The 21,175-nt window shown below is 36.5% G+C and overlaps 1 long non-coding RNA gene and 1 pseudogene across 2 annotated transcripts in view; both read left to right on the forward strand.

Moving 5' to 3' along the window:
* The first annotated feature begins 3,205 nt into the window (after window positions 1-3,205).
* The window catches only part of LOC101677567, a 158,778-nt gene continuing 140,808 nt past the window's right edge, over window positions 3,206-21,175 (forward strand). The window contains exon 1 of one of the 2 annotated variants that reach the window (XR_006609133.1): window positions 3,206-3,274. This is a non-coding gene — a long non-coding RNA (uncharacterized LOC101677567). Of the gene's footprint in view, window positions 3,275-11,947; window positions 12,000-21,175 lie in introns of those variants that run through there. The other variant, XR_200950.3, reaches the window with a different exon arrangement.
* On the forward strand, window positions 8,611-9,164 carry LOC101679254 (annotated as a pseudogene).

Below are 21,175 nucleotides of genomic sequence, written 5' to 3' on the forward strand. Positions count from 1 at the left end.
TCTGTCAGTTGTCTTTTGATTTTGTTAACTGTTTCCTTTGCTGTGCAAAAGCTTTTGATCTTGATGAAATCCCAGTAGTTCATTTTTTCCCTTGCTTCCCTTGCCTTTTGCGTTGTTCCTAGGAAGATGTTGCTGCGGCAGAGGTCGAAGAGGTTGCTGCCCGTGTTCTCCTCAAGGATTTTGATGGATTCCTTTCGTACATTGAGGTCCTTCATCCATTTTGAGTCTATTTTTGTGTGTGGTGTAAGGAAATGGTCCAATTTCATTTTTCTGCATGTGGCTGTCCAATTTTCCCAGCACCATTTATTGAAAAGGCTGTCTTTTTTCCATTGGACATTCTTTCCTGCTTTGTCGAAGATTAGTTGACCATAGATTTGAGGGTCTATTTCTGGGCTCTCTATTCTGTTCCATTGATCTATGTGTCTGTTTTTGTGCCAGTACCATGCTGTCTTGATGATGACAGCTTTGCCATCCATCTTTTTCAAAGAAATGGAACAAATAATTCTAAAATTTATATGGAACCAGAAAAGACCTCGAATAGCCAAAGGGATATTGAAAAAGAAAGCCAACGTTGGTGGCATCACAATTCCGGACTTCAAGCTCTACGATAAATCCCTTTTGATCAAGGTTTATGATCTTGTTACTGTGCTGACAATTTCAACTTGCCAGCATTGTTGAGGATTTTTGGATATCTATCAATAATATTATCTTGTAATATTATTTTATTTCCTTTTCTTCTTTTCTTTTCTTCTCTTGACTGGCTTTGGTATCGGATAATGCTGGTCTTGTAAAATGAGTTTAGGAATGTTCTCTCCTTTCCTCCCTATTGCAAACTACCCCAGATAATGGAGGCATTCTATTTCCCTCCATGTACTGGGTGAGAAAAGACAAGATTGGTGTGTTCATGTGTGATGACACAATATAGCTTCTACCCTCTTTTAAATATTAACTACAGTATTATTAGTTATGGGCACTATGCTATATAGTAGAATTGTACCTTCTGCTCAGGGTCCTATGAGGCTGCAGAAGCCAGGCACTCACTTAGCATTCACTTTCCCCTGTGGTAGAAATAATTGGTCAAAGAGGTCTCTCTTGCCATTGATCTGTCCCACATTCAGTGAGGGGTGACAGAAATAAATTGAAACTTTTTTTCTTATCTTCTTCTTGCATCTATTCTTGGATGTTTGCTCTAATGAAGTGTTTGAATCTCTCAAATGGACCCCTGGAGTCCCATAAACTTATTCTTTTCTATGGGTATCAGTGTTTCTGTTGAAGGTTAAATTGTCCTATTCCATTATCTTGCTGACATCACTCTGACCTTTTCTATACCTTTCATGTTATATTAATGATTATTTATATTTAAAATATTTATTTAAGCTCTAATATGATTCTTACTCTGACTACATTTTCACATAATATTATTATTTTTATTTTTTCTAAACCAGTTTCAAGCTGCTTGAGGACAGGACCATTGTTTATTATTTCTCACAATGTTAAATAACCTTCGATGTTGCTAAGCCTAATAAAATCTTCAAAATGTGCAAATCTGATTCAGTTTATAAACACTAAATTAAATGTAGATAGGATTTAAAAAGATAAGCACAAAGATTAAATTTATGTTTTCTTTCTAGATAATAATGGTGTAATATAGTGAATAATTATGCATTTCATTAAAGAGGGGAAAATTGGTAAGAGTGAAATGATGAAAATAAAAAATTATAAAAAAAAAAAAAAAAAAAAAATAAAATAGCATATTCTGTGAATATGCTATAAATGGAAAAAAAAAAAAAAAAAAAAAAAAAAAAAAAAAAAGAGTGAAATGATGGAGGTGATGCAATGGTGTGTCCTTTGAAAATGTTGATAAAATTTAACAAAAGGGTTTTTTTGTTGTTGTTTTGTTTTGTTTTAGTTTTGTTTTTTTCTCTTTATACCACTCTGTGCAGAAAAATCTTTTCATCACAGCACCTAATTATCAAATGAGCTATGCCTTCAGACCAAGTCTGATCAGTTATTGATGATACTGGATCCCCTTTCCATCAACCTACTACAATGATTCAGATCTTTTCACTCTCCATTTTATTACTTTCCTCTACTATGCTACTTTTCACCACCACTGTGTTAGGTCATTGTTCAAAAGAATGATTACCACTGAAGTTTTCTAATCTAAAGCTGATTTAAGCTGTAAATAAGAGTCTGCTACAATTTGTAAACACTCCTTGGTTCCAGAAATCCATTCTTCATTTGCAAATCCCCAAAGCTATGGCTGCACCGTCTATCATCATCTATAGTGTGCAAAGCCAGAATGTGATTACACATATTTTATAAAATGGGAACTGCTGACTACCCAACCCACTAGTTATTTCCTAGTAAAAGCATATTAGTATGATACACATATAGCACCATAATGTATACCATTATGTATCTAGTAATTAATTTCTTAATGACTTACTAAATATTTATGATCTTTTTTCTTATGACAAAATCTTCAGTTTCCCTAAGAGCTATCCTAATTTAGGCAGTATTCAAATAGAATCACTTCATTATGCTTGTTTTTTCTGTTGTCTTGGGAACAATGTAATAACACTAGTAGAGTGTTTTCTTCAGAAATGAAAAAGAAAACATTCTGAAGATGTGTGAGCTGTTTAAAGTTCAAATCTGGAGGAGAATATAATCAATTGGGAGTATTATATCAGTGTACTAAGTGATAGAAAGATAGACAAATACATAGATAGACAGATATGTAGATGGATATTTTTATGCTGGTGAATTTCATTATTGTGGATTTACTGGATTTCTCTTAAATTATTTTAACTGCTGAAATAAATTTTCAGATTGGAATGTATTGATTATTGTATGCTTTGCAATAGTAGCAGCATTTCAAAAGAAGTCCCTAAATGCCTGCGGCAATGAAGCTTCTATTCTAATAGATCTCTTAACATAAAGTTTTGCTTAGTGCACAACCTGGATAACTGCTGCATTTCCTTGCCTACATCAGTATTCATGATGTTTCAGTTTTGTTCTTAGAATATCAAGTGTTATGCCTTAATATAAATGGTAATTCTTTATAGAATAAGGGGGCAGAGAATATTGCAGCTGTACTTCTTCAGTGTCATATGACATCAGATCTTTGCCCCCTTTGATTGAGAACCTGATTGCAAGATCTGATTTTGGCCTGATCTGACAGTTGGGTTCTTTGGTTTTCCCCAGAATTGTGACCTATAAATTCTCAGAGGATACTGAAGCTTCCTGAAAATGCCCGCTTCTCAAGACACAGGTAATTTAAAAACTTATAATTTATAAACTAAAAATACCAAAATATAGGTCTCTCCCAGGGTTTGGTCCTAAGTAATCCCTTCTTTCCTGTCAACTTTACCCCTCTAGGTGATCTATCCAGTCCCATAACTTCTAATGTCATCTATAGCAAACACTCTCCAATCTTTAAATATATCTATATCTATGTGTGTGTGTATATATATATATATATATATAATCTCCCCTCTTATCATCAAATCTATATATATTAGTGTTTATTTGATTCCTTCACTGGGGTCTCAAAACATAATTTCCTCTCATCTTCCTGTTGTCCTCATCTTCCTCCTCCAGTCTTTCTCATATCAATAAATAGCATCACATCCACTCTGTTGATTATACTAACCTAGGAATTATCATTAATTGTCTTTCTCTCAGCTCCCATAGCATACTCATCAGCAAATCCTGTTGTTTCTTTCCAAAATACATCTCATTTGCATTGCTACTGCCCTACTCCAAGATATCTTTGCTCATCTGAGCTAATGCAATAGTCTATTTAATGGTTTGTCTGGTTCTACTTTTGCTCCCTAATTAGCCATTCTCCACACAGCAGACAGTGTGATCTTTTAAAATCCATGGTACCCTTCTGCTTAAAATCCTCCAATGGCTTTTCATTGCACTTAGAATAAAATCCAAGCTCCATACAAGACACTATATGATATGGTCACTGCCTCTCTCTCACCAGTCTTATTGCTTATCTCTCGCTCCTCCTCATTGACTTTGCTCTAACCTCACTAGGATACTCTAAGTTCCAGGAAAACGCCAACTTATTTCCACTCTTGAAGCTTTGCATATGTTTTTCCCTTTGGAGCTCTCAGCCCTCTGAGTTTCACACTGGGCTTTCTGTTTTCATTCAGGTCTCAACCCAAATATCATCTTCTCAGAGGGATCTGAAAATCAATCTAAATAACTACCTCAGTTCCTCAGTTTCATCCACTGTTTTATTCTGTGCATAGCAGTCATCATTGACTGAATTATCTAACTTGTATATTAAATTTTTCTCCCCTATTTGGAACTGTAAACTTTCTATACTTTTATCACTCTATCTCCCATGCTTAGAAGAATAATTGCAGTATATTAGGTATGTATCCTGGGAGGGTAGGGACACATGAGAGAGAAAAGGCAAAGAAACAGAGATAGTTTATGTACAATATGATATTGAAGTGCTTGACATTTAACCCACATTCTCCCTAAATTGGTTTGGGTAAATACTGATTTATAGGATTCTTGGATGCAAGAGATTCTTTGGACAAATTAGTTTGGAAGAATTCATTAGAGACTTATAAATTTTATTTGTCTATTATTCTATAAAATTTTACAGTTAAAATCTTATTTAATCATGTCTGATCAAATGAATTCTAAAGTTAATTGGCCCTAGAAAATATTTTTCTCCCCTTTTGACATATTGACCTTTGGAATTGCTGATCTAAATCAACACTGTCCCACTTAGAAGAGAATTAAGGTAACAGTAGGGTAATATCTTCTTTTTTAAGTTGTTTGAAATAAAACCTCAATGAGAAGGAAAGATATATTTGTTTTTGAAAATTTTGTAGGAATTAAAAATGGTTACACTGAGAGAAGAGACAAAAATATACTGAAGAGAAAATTTGGTAAATAGCAGTTAAGTGAGATTAGAAATCCATAAAATAACAATAGCAAAAATTAAAAAGGAAAAATGGATACTTTAAAATACTTTCAGATTTAGAAGAATAATATTGGAAAAAATTGAACAGAATGTAGTCAGATTTCTAAAAAGTATAAATATCAGACTTGTTCTTTATAAAGTCTATAAAAGATAGGATGACATAAACATGAATATCCTGGTTATAGTTAGGGAAAGTGATGTAAAACCAGACGTTTGAAGTTAAATCGAGAGAGATTAGGGAGATTAAATTGAGAGGAATAAGTCTGTGAAATTTATAATTAACCACAATGTGGAGGGATAGTTCTTAACAGCTGCTCTTTAAGAAATCCTGTTTTTAGCTACATAAAATTTTACCATGGCTGTAGTGCTTTGAACTTTCATCATATACTTATACTTTGCTTTAAAGCTTCTCAAGAGCAAATATGAAAGTTTGTCATAGATAGGAGATGTATTATAACTCCCAAATGAAAAAAAAAATAAAACAAAAAACAAACAAACAAAAAAAAAAAACAACTGTGTATTTGAATTCCCAAGCCTCTGTATACCTTGCCACAGAATCACTGTTGTATTTTTAAACCTCATTCCTGGAAACACTGCAGATGTCAGATCAATTTAGAAGCCAAAGAATACCTTTGGGAATGACATGGCAGCAACTGAAATAGTGTTTGGCCAAATTAAGAGTGTATGCCAAAGATGCCAAAAATCACAGTAATCTGGCAGGTAGGGAGCTATTATTTAACTGTATGATCATTACTGGTTTCTCTATTGAAAAACTGTTGACTTTTTATGCAGTGAAATGGAGCCCATGATTTAGAGAGGGTATCTCTCTGTTTTGATGTTAGTAGTAGCTGGTTGGGGATTATACCCAATCAAAAAATGAAATTTCTCAAGGAAAGTACTTGGGGGGAGAAACTTTTAACAAATTATATTATATTTAATTATAAATGAAAAAAATATCAATTTAGAGATTTTTTGTTATAGGCTCTTAATATTCAGAATGCTATTCATATTCTACACTACTTATATATTTCTTTCTTTCTAGTACAAACAAACTGGCCTGATCTTAGTTTGTTGCAAAACATTTCAGTTTTAAATTTTTATTCAGTAAGACCACTAATAAGATTGTTATGTTTTCTTAAAGATTTTATTTATTTATTTGACAGAGAGATCACAAGTAGGCAGAGAGGTAGGCAGAGAGAGAGGAGGAAGCAGGCTCCCTGCTGAGCAGAAAGCAGGATGCCCGGGATTGTTCCCAGGATCCTAAGATCATGACCTGAGCCAAAAGCAGAAGCTTAACCCCCTGAGCCACCCAGATGCCCCAAGGTTGTTATTTTTAAATAACTTGTTCTGTATATTCATTGTTCGTGGATCTCTGCTCTCTCATCTGCATCTTATGGTCATGATCTCCTGCTGTTTGGAAAGAAATTAACTTTCATAATTCCTTCCATAATTCCAATCCCAAATTGGCGAAAATTGCCCATTTGCCTTGAAATGCAGTATGTGTTCTTAAATTTAGGAGAGTCGATGATACGTACAAATAGCTTCTTTCTCTGGACCCACATTATTGTCCTCCTAATGGATAATGCTCAATGATAAAATTATTTTAAGGAGGGAATATCTGCTATCTTCAAAATGGTGGGCTTTTTCTCTTTCCTCCTCCAAGGAAGAAAGTGATACTAAAGACTACCTCAAAATTATAAATGTATATCCTCAAAAATTCTTATTAGGAAATTAATTTCATTTCTGTAACATTCAAATGTAATCAAATAGTCTCATTAATCATATCCATATGTAGTGGAAAGAATATTAAATTTGACTTGTGTATGTGACCTGCCTCTTCCAGGGAGAGTATATTTGGTCAAGTCACTTCTCCTAAACATACTTCTTTGGTTAATGACATGAGTGTAATAGTATCTAATAGTCCCTAACCTAACTATGCAATAGTGTTATTTGTAAAGAATTACAAAGAATTATTACTATTATAATCTTTGTCATCCTAATCATCACCTATTTAGGTCATTATGATTAGTATCAAATTTAATGGAGTCCATGAAAGATTTCAGAACTTCCACATACACAGATATAAATCTGAACCCACCATTTATGGAACAAAAGGCAAAATTTAGAATTAATATACAACCAAATAACAAATATAAGTTTGACTATTTTTTATGTTTTCTATCCTTGATCCTGTCAAAATTTCTAAATTGTTGTCTGAACAAATAAGAGACAGAAAATATAAATTGGAAAATATAAGTGTTTAATTCAAGTAAAAGAAATTACTAAGTGCTTCTTAGCTGTTTCATGTCCAAATTGAAATCACAGAAGACACTTTGGGCAACCACAAATAAATTGATGATACTACATTTATGCACAAATTTAACCCCTCACATTATGTTCTAAGTGATGTGGTTATATCAGTTATAGAAAATGACACAGAAATTACATTTGCTAGAGTTCTTATAAAAGAATGACACAAAATAAATTATAATATAACTTGAGTTAGTTTTGATATGCAAAACTTTATGCCCTTTATGTCATGTATGCTGGACAATGATAATCTAATGGAAAATTAGATTAATTAAATAATCCAGAAATTCTTTAATTAAATACACAAATTCAAGCGTTCTTGACAGACTCAATAATCAGCACTGTTGAGGGCAAACTTCCATATCTAAGAAGAAAAACAAAGAATCCTGGCAAATAAATCTGTCTGAATCCTTTATCATTCTTTATCGGTTTAGTTTTTGCATTGTGTCTTTTCTGAGTTTTGCATTGGTTTTATGTGTTTTTGTATAACCATAAGAAATACATAACATGCTAAAATATAAATAACTGAGCTTGAATAGTCTGTAAGTAGGGTAATCATTCATTTATCCAGCCAGCCAGCCAGCCAGCCATCCACTGAGGAAACAAAGATATCTGAGTATCTATTTTTAACTGGCATTGTAAATACAAAACTAAATGTCACCATTTGGCTAGCTTAAAAATAATGATTAAAATCTGGCATGGTAAGTGCTGATACACACATGCACGTGCACACACACACACACACACACACGCTCAGCATACATAGTGTTGGACAAAGAAAAGTATAATTTCAAATCTGCAACATATACAAGGAAGGCTTTACAGAGGAAAAGTCACTTGAACTAGGTTTCAAAGCCTGCCAAGGATTTTTAAGTGCTTAAGACTGAATCATTCACTTCAGGAGAGAGAAAAAAACGTGTGCAATGGCAGAGGAGTAGCGTGCAGTTTGAGTTGAATGAGGTGGGGCCAGTTATATGATAATGACAAAGGCAGAAACTAAACCACTGAATACTTTGTAATTTCATCAAAGGAATTTGGAGTTTAGGCTGTGGCTAATATTGTACCCCTGCTGCTAAGAGAGCATTTGAATAATGAAATATGATTTTCTGTTTTGAAAATTCCTGTAAGCACAGTAAGTCTAATGAATTGAAAGTGTGTAGAGGCAAAGACATAAATTAGGAGGTCACCACATAGTTTCGTAAGACATAATGAGGGCCTAAATTAAGCCAATAAAATGAAAATAAGAAAATGTGGTGAAACAGTTTGCAGACTGGTTGGAGTCGGTGCTGTAGGCTGGTGCCTTACCTCCCGGGACTCTTCCCAGCCATCTGTCCAGCTTGCCCACGATGTCAGTAGACCTCAGCAAATGGTTCTAGCCCTTGAGCCTGCAGGAAGTGGATGAGCAGCGGCAGCATCTGTTGCAGCTCAGATACACCAGGGCGGAGGTGGACGAGCTGGGCACATTGCTGACCCAGCCTAGGTTAAGAACTGTCCCACCAGTGTTGCATGGCATATCCTTGAACTGGGTGGACTCCACACTTGGTCATGACATATCCAGAAGCACCCAGCAGAAAGGACCCCAAATGCAGGGAATGGCACCCTTTTGGGGGGTCAACATGCAAGACAATGACAGCAGCAGTGCACAGTCTTCTACCATTTTGGTGGCTCTGGGCCTCCCATGGGGATAGGCCTTCACTGCTACATCTGGCTGGTTTAAGAGCAGAATCGATCACTGAAGTGACCTATTCCCAGCAACCAATCTGGAGACCACTGTGGCAAATTCAAAGAGGCACCTTTCCACATAAATCACGACCTCGGGCCACCGGTGGCCAGCACATGTTGACAGGCTGAATGAGATGACTGTGTCCCCAAACACTGTGAGCAGCTGTCTAGGAAGTAGGGGAATGCTAGGAGACAGAAACCATCCTGGAGGTCTCCAGCTGTGATTTCAAGTTCAATGATGCATGTTCCTAGTTCCCATTTTCACAGGTGAGGCCTGAATAATAAGGTAGTGGTTTAGGGTGACTTTTCCTTCTGCCTATCCTATATAATTCTAGAGGGTCACACCCTGGTTTACATTTTGATTAAATCTGAACTCCATTTTGGGAGATATTTTGGTACTAGGATGGGGTCATCAAAATGTAAAAAGAATAACAACCCAAAATTTAAAGAAGAAAAAATGGAGATAATAAACCAGGTCTATAGTAATAGAGCAGAGCATCAACTAATCTTTAAGAGAGGTTTAAAAAAAGAGAGAGAGAGATTCATTGCCTCTGCTTTTTGAGCCTGTGTCCAAAATTGTGCAAGATGGCATTTCAAGGGCATGTTTTCATGGCCGTGTCTCTCACCAAGACAGAAACTGGCCTGTCCACTAGACACCAGTGTAGTACATCTCAGACTTGTTAGTGGGGACAGTGTCCCACTCTGGCTCCTTTAAAGAATAGTACTGGAGAAAGCAATAAGGAGAGTCACTTTGTGGTTAAGACCAGGCTGTCTCCCTGAGGTGCAGTACTGGGTGAGAGGCTCTCAGAAATCCCAGCTGCACCTTTTAGTTAAACTGGTTACTCTTTGTCTTTGTAAGTAAATGGATCTAGAGTTGTGGAATGTTGTGTTACTTCTGCTGTTTTCTTATAGCTGAATAGAAATTAAAAAAAAAATTGTGTTCATGAAAAAAGGAAGGAATGAAAGAAGGAAAGAAAGAAGGAAGGAAAAAGAAAGGAAGGAAGGTAGAAAATGCAGAAAAATTTGGTAGGGATATAGTGATCTCTTGCATGTGAGGTCAGGCTCCTGAGAGAGAAGGAAGATCTGCCAGATGGCTCTATTATTTCAATTCTGAATAAGAAGACTGTGTAATTTTTTTAGTCCAAATCAGAAAAATTATGAAAATGAAAGAGGGTTCTAAAATAAGCAAACCTTTGGGGCGCCTGGGTGGCTCAGTCGGTTAAGCGACTGCCTTTGGCTCAGGTCATGATCTTGGGATTGAGTACTTTATTGGGCCCCCTGCTCAGCAGGGAGCCTGCTTCTCCCTGTCCCTTTGTCCCCAGTCATGGTTTCTCTCTTGCTCACTCTGTCAAATAAATAAATAAAAATCTTTTAAAATAAATAAATCAATTAATTAAATAAACTTATAATGTATATATTAAAGCAAAGCAAGACATTAAAAAATTACATAAGTACAATTATTATCTTTGGTTTACATTAATATACTTTAATCAGATTCTAAGCAGTATCTGTCTCTCAAACTATATCACAATTGAATGTATTTTTTAATGTGTCCAGATGATCTTTTAAGTAAAATTGCTTGCAGTGTTTTTCAGAGTTGTATTTTATGGTTAATAAATTTGAAGTAGTTGACTGCTTCTATTGTTAAAGTCCTATAGGCCAGAAATATTTTTAATTGAGAAAAGTCTTCTGTATTTTTCCTAAAGTACATTTAAACTCAGACTTAATTCTGCTAAATAAAAGATCTTCATTCTGTTTTTTATTGAAATACATAAAAATTTTAGCTCAAGTATTTTTACCAGCACTGTTTTTTTTTCTTTATTCAAAGTTTTTTTCTTTATTCAAATGTTTCTTTATTCAAACGTTTTTCAACAAGTATTTTCATGTAACAAAATTCACCAAATAAGATGACTCTATAAGGGGAAGAGGAGCAGGAGGGCAGAGAAGTAGGAGACTGTTTCAACCGGTTCCCTGAAGTGAGCTAAATATCTACCAGAACAATCCCCCTCGGCCTGCAGCTTTCCACTGCTTGTACCACCACTTGGGCTGGGCGCACCCCTGCCTGCCCCTGAGAGAGCCTGGTGTGGGCACCAGCCAGTTGTCTCTGAACCTGCAGCCTTCCATGACCTGCACCACTGCCGGCTCATGGACATGGACCCCAAACAGCAGTCCCAACAGCTGCTAGTATTGGGCTCCCCCAGACCAATATCGCCTTCAGTTTTAGTAGCACAGGAATGCGGAGACAAGCAGAGGGCCTCCAGTGACCACTGAGATGGTGGCTGGGAGTGCACACCACCTGTGGGAGTTTGTGGTGTTCAGCGGAATTTGCAGAGGGTAAGACTGTATGTTCTGGATCATCCAGCGGGGAGCAGACTGAGGCTTCTCTCTGAGGCCAAGGACTGGGTGTGGACAATTTAATTTTTACTTTACTTTTTGCACTAACCCTCTGAAAAGCTGCAAAAAGCCACCCCAAAACAAAAACCTGCAGAGAATAAAAACCTGAAAAATCTGTTTCCACAGAGCCCACCCCCTTGCTAGTACGGAGGACAACTCAGCCCAAGCAAGACTGACAGAAAAACAATGCAGGAGGCCCCTCCCCCAGAAGACAAGAACAAACAAAGAACAACAGGACAATAACAACAGGGTTCCCATAAAACTGTAAAACCCCAACATCAGGGGAAAACAATATATTAAAACCCTGGTATTGCCCCCAAAACCTGCATATTTCATAGATACAACTTTTTTTAATTAGTTCTCATGATTCTTCTTTTATTTTTTTAACCTACTCACCATTACAACTAGATATTTAATACAACATATTACATAATAACTTTTTACAATTGACCTTTATTTATTTATTTATTTATTATTTGACAGAGAAAGTGAGGAGGAGCAGAGAAGGAGAGAGAACGAGACTCCCGCTGAGCAGGGAGCCTGATGCGACACTTAATCCAAGGACCCTGGAATCATGACCTGAGCCAAAGGCATATGCTTAACCATCTGAGACACTCAGGTGCCCACATAACTTTTTAACTTGAGCTTTTTTTATACATATACCTGGGTTTGTTTTTCTTTCTTTCTTTCTTTCTTTCTTTCTTTTTTTTTTAAATATATATATAGATAGATAGATAGATACAAGCTTCAAGGTAATCCTTTTTCCCTATTCAATACTATGCCTATATATAAGCCAGTTTTAATTTCCCTATATCTCTGGAAAGTTGAATCCTTTAACAAAGATAATAAGATATACCCAAGTACTGAAATAACCTTCCTCACCCACATCAAGAGTTTATAACCACCTTCCCATTGTACTCTTCTGTCAGTGTTTCCGTGTATTTGTTTCTGGTTTTGTACTATATAAATCTTATTCCTGGGATTCATTTTAACTGGGTTTTTCTTTCTTTCCTTCTTTTTTTTCCTTTCTTGTCTTTTACTTTTGTCCATCTTTTTGTTTGTTCATTTTTCGTTTGTGTACCTTATCTTAGTTTTGGGACTCATTATGGCTATTTTTTTTTCTTTTTTTCCCCTCTCTTTTTCTTTCTTTTTGGTGGTGACTCCTGATTGCTCCAGAACTTTCCATGGGGCACTTTGACTGGATGGTGGTTAATATATTCAGCTATATATCCCTTCAACCACCTCTCACCAAAATGACTAGGAGGAGGAACACCCAACAGAGAAAAAAATTCAGATACAGCAACCTCTGGCACAGAACTATTGGATATGGTCATAAACAATATGTTGGAAATGGAATTCAGGGTAAAACTTGTCCAGGTAATGGCTAGGTTGGAGAAGACCATTGGTGGCAAAAAAGAATCTCTAAGGGCTAAGGGCAAAAGTGAGAGCTGGCCTGGCAGAAGTAAAAAAAAAAAAAAAAAAAAAAAAAAAAAAAAACTATTAATGAGATCCAATCTAATCAAAATACTCTATCAGCTAGGGTAACTGAGGCAGAAGATCAAATTAGTGATTGAGAAGGCAAACAGATAGAAAATCAGGATCAGGAAAAGGCCTGGAACAAACAATTAGAAGCCATGGAAACAGAATTAGGGAGATAAATGACACCATGAAACATTCCGAAGTCAGAATTATTGGGATCCCTGAGGGAGAGAGAAGACTAGAAGATATAGTTGAACAAATACTGGATGAAAATTTCCCTAATCTGGGGAATGGAACAGTGTTCATGCCCTAGAGGCAGAAAGGACACCCCCAAGATCGACTGTTTAGAAAGACATCTAGACCCTTATTGTGAAATTCAGGAATCATAATTTCAGGCAAGATGTCTTAAGGGGCAGCTAAGGAGAAGAGATTCCTTATGTACAGAGTAAGGACCATCAGAAAAATGTCAGACCTGTCCACAGAAACCTGACAAGTCAGAAAGGGTGGACAAGACATATTCAGAGCACTAAGTGAGAAGAACATGCAGCCAAGAATACTTTATCCAAACATTCAGCTCACATTTAGAATGGATGGAGAAATCAAGAGTTTCCAAGTCCAGCAAGGTTTAAAAGATGATGTGACCACCAAGCTAGCACTACAAGAAATACTAAGTGAGGTTCTATAAAAGAAGAAAGAACCCAAGAGTGACATAGAACAGGAAGTTACAGAGATAATGTATAGAATCAAGAACTTCACAGGCAACATGATTTCAATAAAAACTTATCTCTCAATAATCACTCTCAATGTGAATGACATAAATGCAACCATAAAAAGGCACAGAGTTACAGACTGGATAAAACAACAGAACCTCTTCATATGCTGTCTACAAGAGATACATTTTGAACCTAAAGATATATCCAGAGTGAAAGTGAAGGGATGAAGAAACATCTTCCATGCAAATGGACCTCAAAACAAAGCTGGGGTAGTGATTCTCATATCAGATAAATTAGATTTTAAGCTAAAGACTTTAAGCAGAGATACAGGAGAACACTACATCATCCTTAAAGGGTCTATCCACCAAGAAGATATAACAATTGTAAATATTTATGCCTCCAATGTGGAAGCAGCAACTACATAAACCAAATGTTTTTAAAAAAATTAAAAAGTTATATTGATATGAATACATTCATTGTTGGGGATCTGAACACATCACTCTCAACAATAGATCACTTAAGCAGAAAATCAACAAAGAAATAAGAGCTTTGAATGACACATTGAACCAGAAGGACCTCATAGATATACACAGAACATTCCGCCCTAAAACAACAGAATACTCATTCTTCTCAAGTGCACATGGAACTTTCTCCAGAATAGACCACATACTGGATCACAAATCATGGCTCAACTGATACCAAAAGATTGATATTATTCCCTGCACATTCTCAGACCACAATGGTTTGAAAGTGGAACTTAATCACAAGAAAAACTTTGGAAGGAATTCAAACACATGGAAGCTAAAGACCATCCTGTTCAAGAATGTTTGGATCAACCAGGAAATCAAAGAAGAACTTAATCCATGGAAACTAATGAGAATGAAGACACATTGGTCCAAAACCTATGGAATACAGCAAAGGCAGTCCTAAGGAGGAAATACATAGCCATCCAAGCCTCACTCAAAAAAACTGAAAAATCCTGAATACACCAGCTCTCTTTTCACCTTATAGAACTGGAAAATCAACAACAAATTAAACCAACTCCACACACAAGAAGGGAAATAATTAAGCTTAGAACAGAGATCAATGAGTTAGAAACTAGAGATACAGTAGAACACATCAACGAAACCAGAAGCTGATTCTTTGAAACAATCGATAAGATCGATAAACCACTGGACAAACTAATCCAAAAGAAAAGAGAGAGGATTCAGATTAATAAAATTATGAATTAAAGGGGAGAGATCACAACCTATACAAAAAAAATAGAAACAATCATCAGAAATTATTATCAACAGTTATATGCTAATCGTTAAGCAACCTAGAAGGAATGGATACATTCCTGGAAACCTATTAACTTCCAAGACGGAAACAGGAAGAAACTAACAACCTGAATAGACAAATATCTAGTAACAAGATTGCAGAAGTGATCAAAACCTCCAAAAAAACAAGAGCCCAGGATCTGATGAATTCCCTGGGGAATTCTACCAAACATTCAAAGAAGAAATAATACCTATTCTCCTGAAGCTGTTTCCAAAAAATAGAAACAGAGGGAAGACTTCCACACTCTTTCTATGAAGTCAGCATTACCTTGATCCCCAAACCAGGCAAAGAACCCACCAAAAAGGAGATTTTCAGACCAATGTCCCTGATGAATATGGGTGCCAAGATTCTCAACAAGATCCTAGCTAATAGGATCCAACAGTGCATTAAAAAGATTATCCACGGGCGCCTGGGTGGCTCAGTGGGTTAAGCCGCTGCCTTCAGCTCAGGTCATGATCTCGGGGTCCTGGGATCGAGTCCCGCATCAGGCTCTCTGCTCAGCAGGAGCCTGCTTCTTCCTCTCTCTCTCTGCCTGCCTCTCTGCCTACTCGTGATCTCTCTCTGTCAAATAAATAAATAAAAATCTTTAAATTAAAAAAAATAATAATCTCAGGCCCTGAGTTTCCTTTGCCTTGGGATTTAAAAAAAAAAGATTATCCGCCATGACCAAGTGGGATTTATCCCTGGGATGCAAATGTGGTTCAACTTTTGCAAATCAACCAATGTGATAGAACAAATAAAAAAGAGAGAGAAGAACCACATGGTCTTCTCAATTGATGCAGAAAAGGCATTTGACAAGATACAGCATTCTTTCCTAATTAAAATGCTTCAAAATATAAAGAAAGATGGAACATTCTTCAGCTTCATAAAATCGTCTATGAAAAGCCCACAGTGAATATCATTCTCAATGAGGAAAAACTGACAGCCTTCCTACTGAGATCAGGAACATGACAAGGATGTCTACTCTTGCTATTGTTGTTCAACATAGTACTAGAAGTCCTAGCAACAGCAATCAGACAACAAAAAGAAATAAAAGTTATTCAAATTGGCAAAGAAGAAGTCAAACTCTCTCTCTCTTCCCAGATGACATGACACTTTACATGGAAAACCCAAAAGACTCCACCCCCAAACTAATATAACTCATACAGCAATTCAGTAATGTGGCAGGATACAAAATCAATGCACAGAATCAGTTGCTTTCTTATACACTAGCAATGAAAATATAGAAAGGGAAATTAGAGAATCAATTGCATTTACTATAGTACCAAAAACCATAAGATACCTTGGAATAAACCTAACCAAAGAGGTAAAGGATCTGTACTTGAAGAATAACAGGACACTCAAGAAAGAAATTGAAGACAAAAAACGATGGAAGAGATTTCCATGCTCATGGATCAGAAGAATAAACATTGTTAAAATGTCTATAACTGCCTTGAGCAATCTATACTTTTAATGACATCCTGATCAAAATTCCACTGGCATTCTTCAGAGTACTGGAACAAAGAACCCTAAAATTTGTATGGAGCCAGCAAAGACCCCAGATCACTGAGGAAATGTTCAAAAAGAAAAACAGAGCTGGGGGCATCATGTTGCTTGATTTCAAGCTTTACTACAAAGCTGTGATCACCAAGACAGCCTGGTACTGGCACAAAAACAGACACATAGACCAGTGGAACAGAGTAGATAGTCCAGATATGGACCCTCAACTCTATGGTCAAATAATCTTTGACAAAGCAGGAAAAAATATCTAGTGGAAAAAGTATCTTCAGTAAATGGTGCTGGGAAAATTGGACAGCTACATATAGAGGAATGAAACTCAACCATTCTCTTACACCATACACAAAGATAAACTCAAATGGATAAAAGACCTCAAAATGAGGCAGGAATCTATCAAAATCCTGGAGGAGAGCATAGGCAGTAACCTCTTCAACATCAGCCATAGCAACTTCTTTCAAGACACATCTCCAAAAGCAAATAAATCAAAAGCAAAATGAACTTTTGGGACTTCATCAACATCAAAAGTTTCTGCACAGTAAAGAAACAGTCAACAAAACAAAGAGGCAACCCATGGAATAGAAGATATTCTCAAAATGAAACTACAGACAAAGGGCTGATATCCAAGATCTATAAAGAACTCCTCAAACTCAACACACACAAAACAGATAATCATATCAAAAAATGGGCAGAAGATATGAACAGACACTTCTCCAATGAAGACATGCAAATGGCTAACAGACACATGAAAAAATGTTCATCATCACTAGCCATCAGGGAGATTCAAATCAAAACCACATTGAAATAACTCCTTACACCAGTTAGAATGGCCAAAATCAACAGGGCAGGAAACAAATGTTGGAGAGGATGTGGAGAAACGGGAACCCTCTTATACTGTTGGTGGGAATGCAAGTTGGTGCAGCTACTTTGGAAAACAGTGTGGAGATTCCTCAAAAAATTAAAAATAGAGCTACCCTATGACCTTGCAATTGCACTACTGGGTATTTACCGCAAAGATACAGATTTAGTGAAAAGAAGGGCCAATGTACCCCAGTGATCATGGCAGCAATGTCCACAATAGCCAAACTGTGAAAAGAGCCTAGATATCCTTCGACAGATGAATAGATATAGATGATATGGTCCATATGTACAATGGAATATTACTAAGCCTTCAGAAAGAATGAATACACAACTTTTACATCAACATGAATGGGACTAGAGGAGATTATGCTGAGTGAAATAAGTCAAGCAGAGAAAGTCAATTATCATATGGTTTCACTTACTTGTGGAGTATAAGGAATAACATGGAGGACATTAGGAGAAAGAAAGGAAAAGCAAATTGGGGGAAATCAGGGGGAAGGCAAAGCATGAGAGACTATGGACTCTGAGAAACAAACTGAGGGTTTTGGAAGGGAGAGGGGTGAGGAGGATGGGTGAGCCTGGTGGTGGGTATTAGGGAGACACATATTGCCTGGGAACTGGGTGTGGTGCATAATCAATGACTCTTGGAACACTGAAAAAAAAAATAAAGATGTTAAAATTTTAAAAATTTTTAAAAAGATGTCTCTATAATTCTTTTCAATATCTCATCAAACTTAGTCGCTGCTATAAACAAAGGCTGTCTCAATTTCATTCCATCCTATTACAGAATATTAATTTATTCAGTTAAAAAAGAACCTTTAAAAGTTTTTCTCAGATACAAGTTATTGTGTAGCTCAAGTGTAGATTTTCAGAAATAAATTATGTACCGTTTGAGCTCTCACCACCTGATTTTTTTAGATTTTTTAAATTTCTGTATGAAAAATTTTATTCCTTCTATTTCCAAGTATTGTTTCAATTTTCTGAGAGTGTTGAAGTTGACATTTTTAAAAAAAGAGTTCCAAGAAAAGAGTGAAAGTTAACCAAAATTTAGAAAACTCTTTCACAATGCAGTTCAGTACAATTGTACTTAGATTGATTTACAAGGTTGCTTTAAAAACTGAAACATCTATATAAATTTCTTGATGGTGGGAAACAAAGAGAAAGTATCAAAACCTCCGTGTAAGTGGCTTTTGTATATTTACAGAAGTTCTGGTTTATGACTTGCATATTAGACTGGCAATATACTAAAATTGTTAGGAGATAATTATTAAGTTTGTGTGTACAAAACAAATTCCAAATATATTCTCTCTCTGTTCATTTTTAATTCAGAAATAATATTGCTTTTATTATAACTTCATGATCTACAAATATTTATATTTTATCTCTGTAAAAACTTATCATTTTAGTCTTTAAGGTTGAAGTTGTAACTATTTTAGAATTATAATCACAATATATCTCAGATGTTTCACCATAAAATAATTAATTTCCAAAGCTTTAGAGGGACACCTGGGTGGCTCAGTTGGTTGAGCATCAGCCTTCGGCTTGGGTCATGATCCCAGGGTCCTGGGTTTGGGTCCCAGGTCAGGCTCCCTGCTTGGCAGGAAGCCTGCTGCTGCCTCTCTCACTTCCCATGCTTTTGTTCCCTCTCTCACTCTCTATGTCAAATAAAAAAATAAAATCTTTAAAAAAAAAAAAACTTTAGAGTCCATTGATTAGATGAAAATATAACTATTATTGGAATTAAACTATTTCTATTAAACTATTAAACTATTTCTATTTAAAATAACTTGAGAAAATTTAAACCATGTATCATTTAACCCTTTGCAAAGTTCTTCTTTGGAAAATAGAGCTAACCCATGAACAGTTGTTGCTATACTTTTTGTATATGCATAAGAAAAATTGAGTTCGAAAAAGTGAAATTAACTTAGAATAGTCATTTAATCTAAATGGAAACATATTTCACAGCATGATATATATAAACCCACTTTCTGTATTAAATCAAGATCTACTGGCATGATTTTCTTTTTAAAATTTTAAACTAAATGCTATTGTTTCCCCCTGAAGATTTGGTTTTCCTGTGACATGTGATATCATAGCTCCACATAAAGTAGATAAAGTTACAAATATTCTGTGCAATTCACAGCAACATTTACTAATAGATTTCATACTAAATATCTATTTCTTAGATTTTAAATTTTTTGCCTCTGCTGCTAAAAGTTTATTGTAAAATGAACATTCCAGTAATCAGTGAAAAATTATTTATAAATATTCAGCATAAAATATGTTATCCTAGATATGGGTCACTGGTTCATTTACTCATCAAGGGAAGAAAGAGATAGTTTGAAGTAGGATGAGGAGTTCAACTTGGGCATGGCTAGTTGCTGATGAATGTGGTACATACAATTGGCAATAACCAGGAAATATTAGTGAATATTGCTTTGAAGTACAAGAGCGTTGTGAAAGAAATACAAATTTGGAAGTTTTCAGCATATGGGTGAAACCACATGAGATGAAAGATTAAGTAAGACATTTTCAGCATTGATACTTGTTGAGCAGTTTCTGGGAGGTCTTTGGACATTGACAACAAAGGAGAGAATGTGGGGGGAGGAGTAAAGATGGCGGAGAAGTAGCAAGCTGAGACTGCTTCAGCTAGCCGGAGATCAGCTAGATAGCTTATCTAAAGATTGCAAACACCTGAAAATCCATCGGCAGATCGAAGAGAAGAAGAACAGCAATTCTGGAAACAGAAAAACAACCACTTTCTGAAAGGTAGGACCGGCGGAGAAGTGAATCCAAAGCGACGGGAAGATAGACCCCGGGGGGAGGGGCCGGCTCCCGGCCAGCGGCAAGCAACCGCGCACAAAATCAGGACTTTTAAAAGTCTGTTCCGCTGAGGGACATCGCTCCAGAGGCTAAACCGGGGCGAAGCCCACGCGGGGTCAGCGTGGCCTCAGGTCCCGCAGGGTCACAGAAGGATCGGGGGTGTCTGAGTGTCGCAGAGCTTGCGGGTATTGGAACGGGAAAGCCGGGTACAGAGACAGAGCCAACAGTAAGCTCACAGCTCGGTGTTACCTTGAACCGGTCGCAGGCTCGGTGAGCTCGGAGCGCGGCCGGAGGTCAGGCAGACGGGAGTAACTGGGCGCTGTTCTCTGAGGGTGCACTGAGGAGTGGGGCCCTGGGCTCTCGGCTCCTCCGGGCCGGAGACCAGGAGGCCGCCATTTGTATTCCCGTCCTCTGGAACTCTACGGAAAGCGCTCAGGGAACAAAAGCTCCTGGAAGCAAACCCAAGCAGATTACTCACCCCGGCCCCGGGTAAGGGCGGTGTAATTCCGCCTGGGGCAAAGACACTTGAGAATCACTACAACAGGCCCCTCCCCCAGAAGATCAACAAGAAATCCAGCCGAGACCAAGTTCACCTACCAAGGAGTGCGGTTTCAATACCAAGGAGAGCAGCAGAATTCCAGAGGAGGAGAAAGCCAAGCACGGAACTCATGGCTTTTTTCCTGTGATTTTTTTTAGTCTTGCAGTTAATTTAATTTTTTCTTTTTCATTTTTTTTTTTTCTCGCCTTCGGGTAAAATTTTTTTTTAACTGTTACCTTTTTCTTTTTTAACGATTTTTTACTAGTTTATCTAATATATATATATATTTTATATTTTTCTTAGGTGTTTTCTTTTTTAATAAATATTCTTTTCTTTTCTTTTCTTTTTTTTTTTTCTTTTTTCTTTCTTCCTTTTTGAACCTCTTTTTATCCCCTTTCTCCCCACTCACGATTTTGGATCTCTTCTAATTTGGTTAAAGCATATTTTCCTGGGGTTGTTGCCACCCTTTTAGTATTTTACTTGTCCCTTCATTTACTCTTATCTGGACAAAATGACAAGACATAAAAATTCAACACAAAAAAAAGAACAAGAGGCAGTACCGAAGGC

This window comes from Mustela putorius, unplaced genomic scaffold, assembly GCF_011764305.1.
Source record: "Mustela putorius furo isolate JIRA1106 unplaced genomic scaffold, ASM1176430v1.1 tig00003834_pilon_pilon_pilon, whole genome shotgun sequence".
NCBI classification, from domain to species: Eukaryota; Metazoa; Chordata; class Mammalia; order Carnivora; family Mustelidae; genus Mustela; species Mustela putorius.